Below are 4,216 nucleotides of genomic sequence, written 5' to 3' on the forward strand. Positions count from 1 at the left end.
ACTCTAAATGGAGAGAAGTACTATTTCCTTCTGCCAACGAAAGCAGATGGCCAGCTGGGTTAGGCCAAAGATGACTAAGGCCAGTGGGGGAGAGGGATTTTCACAAGCTCAGGCCTCTGCAACGGGGAATCAGAGCAGTTTTTATTTCTGAAATCGAGGGTGAGCTTGATGGCAGGGGGAGGGGGGTTAATTTGGTGAAATTTAGCATAAAAGTGAAAACAACATCAAGATTCCAGGCACCACAGAGAGGCTCTTCATCTGGAGACGAGAGGCAACTGGCCAGAGAAAACAATGGTCTTAAATGAGGACGACAACTTTCCAGCAGTGGCCCAAACCCAACGAGGTCTTTCCAAGTGGCACTGCAGTTCATTCTGCAAATTATGCGGTTTGGCAAAACACGGTGCGAGTGCATTTTCTTCAATAGGGGAAAATATAATCAAAAGAAAAATGATGTCCCCGAGCAGCCTGTCCCTAGCTGGTGTTCGTGACCTTGGAAGGTGCATTTGGTACCTTCCAAGGTCACGAGAGCATCTTGCAGCCAAGGGTGGCAGCATCAGGGATGCTGGGCCAGATGAGTGTTTTCATGGGTGTGCTCCCGAAGGAAGGCAGTGATCCACTTGTGTGTTTATTTAGCATATATTTACTAAGCCCATGTTATCTGGTCTGTAGGAAATTCTCCCACTCATCCCTCATCACCATACGGCCCGTTTCATGAGCACCTACTCTCTACCAGGTCCTTTAAGATAGATACCTTGTTGAATCTTGGCACATCCCTAGCAAAGGAGACATGATTTTTGCCCATTTGATCAGTAGGAAAACTCACTTTCAAAGCCATGGAGCAGCTTGCCCGAAGTCCTTTGTCAGTGGGAACATGGAGGTCAAAGTTCAGGTGTGGCCACAAAGTCGTGTGACTACACGGGGTGTTCAGAGCTGTGTAGGAATGGACACACTGGAGTAAATCATGGGAGGGGGAACTCAGGGGCAATGGTAGGGATTTCCATGCCATTTGTTGTGCTAGTTTTCCCTAACTAGAATAAAGACCAAGATGAGAGAGCTTCAGCATAACCTATTTGCATCCCATTGTTAACAGAAATTCAAATCCAGGGGTCAGAAACCTCCAGACCCAAGAGTCAACACACTGTCTCTTTTGACAATAAGAACAAACATTGCATTTTCAATTTCTACTCCTCTTAAAGCCTCTTGAATCAGAGCATCCATGTTCAATCTTGTGGTTTGAATCCTCAATTGTTTGGGGGCAGTTTTAGTCCAAAGCAAAGGAAACTTGCCTTCTCCATAAGGTAACGCAGGGACCTTCTCCAACTACGTGCACCCGTGTTATCGGCACCCGTGACAGCTGTTTTGAGGATATCGTTTACACAGCATGCAATTCACTCTTTTCAGGTGTGCAATTCGGTGGCCTCGAGTGAGTTCACCAGGTGGTACACCCATTGCCAGCACCCCAGTTCAGAGCCATCTGCTGTGCCAGCCATCCTCACCCCCTTCTCTCTCAATGTCTGGCAGCCACTCCTCTACTTTCTACCTCATGAGATTCATCTATTTCATTTAAGTGAAATCACAAGATATGTGACCTTTTGTGCCTGATTTGTTTAAACATGGTAAAGTCTTCCCAAGTCCATCCACGGTGAAGGATGTGCCAATGACTGATTCCTTTGTGTGGTTGCATACTTTTCCATTACATAGATGTGCCATCTTCGTTCATAAACTCACCCATGGATGGTTTGTTTTACTTTCCGGTGAGTATCAATAATGCTGGTATGAACATTCATACGTAAGCTTTTGCATATCATGGTGAAAAATATCTGCTTCTCTTGAGTATATACCAAGAAGTGATATTGTTGAGTCATCTGATAACTCTATGCTTAGCTTTTAGAAGAACGGCCAAACCATTTCTGCACCATCTTGTACTCCCATCAGTAAGCTACGGGGTTCTTATTTCTCCACACCCTACCTGACCTGTGCTATTACTTTTTTTTTTAAGTCGTCTTAATGGGTATAAGGAGCCATGACATCATGGTTTGATTTGCATTTCCCTAGTCACTAATGAGGTGGACCACCTTTACCTGTGCTTGTAAGTTATCATGAAAAGTTTTCTGGAAAAATATCTATTCAGGTCCTTTGCCAATTTTTAAAATGGGTTGTTTAACTTTATGTTGTTCAATTGTAAATGTTTTTAAATGTATTCTGGCTACTAAGTCTTTACCATACTAGTAAACTACATATTTTCAAATATTTTCTTCTGTTCTGTAGATTGTCTTTTCACTGTCTTGATCGTGTGTTCTTTGGTGCACAAAGGTTTTTAGATTTTATAAAGTTCAACTTTATTTTTTTCTCTTGTTGTTTGTGCTTTTGGTATCATTGTCTGAGAAGGTGTGGCCTAATCAAATATCAAAAAGATTCACACCTATTTTCCTCTCTAAGTTTCATAGCTGACTCTTAGATTTAGAGCTTCAATCCATTTTGAGTTAATCTTTGTATATGGTGTGAGGTAGGGCTCCAACTTCCTTTTGGTTTTCTAAATCTAAAATTAAATATCTTGTCATCATAGAACCACGGGTAACAGCTGAGACTCTGGAGTCTAACGGTCGCAGTTTAAACCCCCCTTCTTCCTGAGAAGTTGTGTGATCTTAAGGCAAGGCCCTGATTTCTCTCTGCCTTACCTTTCTCCTCTGTAAAAGGGGATACGTCAACACTGACGTCCTTCAGGTGTGTGCGTTAAAATTCAAAGTGGTCCTAAGAACTGAGTCTGTGCATATCAAGCCTGATGCTCATCTCCAGAGAAGGCCACATCCCAGGTCCTGGGGGTCAGAACTTCAACACAGTTTCTTTGGGGGGTGGGGCAGAAGGACAACTAAAAAATAATAGCCCAGGAAAGAAGCCAGGTCCTCAGAGCAGAGCTACTGCACCTTGAGACGTGCTGAGCGAAGGGAAGAGAGACCAAGTGGAAGATAATGGGGCCGAGCCGCGGGGACATCAGCAGTGGTGAGGGAGGAACATGGGAGGTGGCCCGCGGGTCCCTAAGTGAGCTTAGGTGACAGCTCGGTGCCTTGCTCCATCTAGGCGGCAGTGGACATTCACATGGCCCACAGCTGCCCAGGGCAGTGGCCTGAGCTCACAGGGCTGCCACTTGCTTAAATGCCAGGTTGTCTCTGTTGTGAAAGTCTTAATAATTTCGGGGAGCACCCCTGGGCAGAGGCAGCAGGAGCCGTGCCTCCCGCCGGCTCCGACAGGTGCTTCTGGGCTTCTGGCGGGGTCTCATCTGGACAAGCCCTCCGGAGGTTGGAAGTCTCGTCCATTTAAAAAACGCTCTTAGGTACGTATTGGCCTTCCTCGTCCGGTGCCATCAAACACTGTGGAGTGTCACTGGGAGCTGGGGCTCAGGGCCACTGCGCAGTATCGGGAAAGAGGAGGGTGCCACACATGGCTAGCCTGGGAAGAGACCAAATTCCGTTTGCAGTGTGGTTTCTATCAAAGACACATTGCTCCCGCATCACAGTGCAGCCAAAAAGTGGTTCAGCTGAACGGTCATTGGCTGCTTGCAGTACCCCACCTCCACTGGGCACAGAATGACAGCTGACCCTTGGGCATCAGTGTGCAGCCAGAGTCCCAGGGAGTGGGAAGCAGGGAGGTCTGTCCCTCTGAGTGAGGCAGGCTCTGGGAACCTTGTCCCTTCAAACTAGAGAGTCCTCGAATGCACCCTAAGGCAGAGGTGACCAAGCAGCCCTCTCCTGTCCTTCCACACCCAGCTCTTGCCACCGTGAGCAGACACACACGCTGGAAATGGGGGCGCCAAGGGCGGGGAGCGAGGTCGCCCTGGCCCTTCCCTTCCCTCCTCCCACACTGCCCGGTGGAGTGGACCTAGAGGCAGGTGAGGCAGTTCGCCCAGGGGCTCGCTCAGGGTCCCTCGGGAAGAGCAGCCCAGACACATCTCACGTACAAACTGCGTAACGTTGGTGATTAAAATGGTTAAATGCCTTTTAGAAGTGTCGTTGCTTTCTAGGAAGATGAGTGGTAAAATTCATACTGATAACTTAAAATGTCGATTTCCTCTGATTAAAATCAAACAGTGCACTTAAAAATACACCATGACAATGGAAGAGAGAGACCTGGAAGAAAGGAAAAGGCCTGCTCTTTTAAAACCTTTCATCACCCTTTTTTCCTGCATTTTGAACAAACAGCCCTATGTTTTCGTTTTGCC

The sequence above is a fragment of the Ictidomys tridecemlineatus genome, chromosome 8 (genome assembly GCF_052094955.1).
Source record: "Ictidomys tridecemlineatus isolate mIctTri1 chromosome 8, mIctTri1.hap1, whole genome shotgun sequence".
In the NCBI taxonomy this organism is placed as follows: Eukaryota; Metazoa; Chordata; class Mammalia; order Rodentia; family Sciuridae; genus Ictidomys; species Ictidomys tridecemlineatus.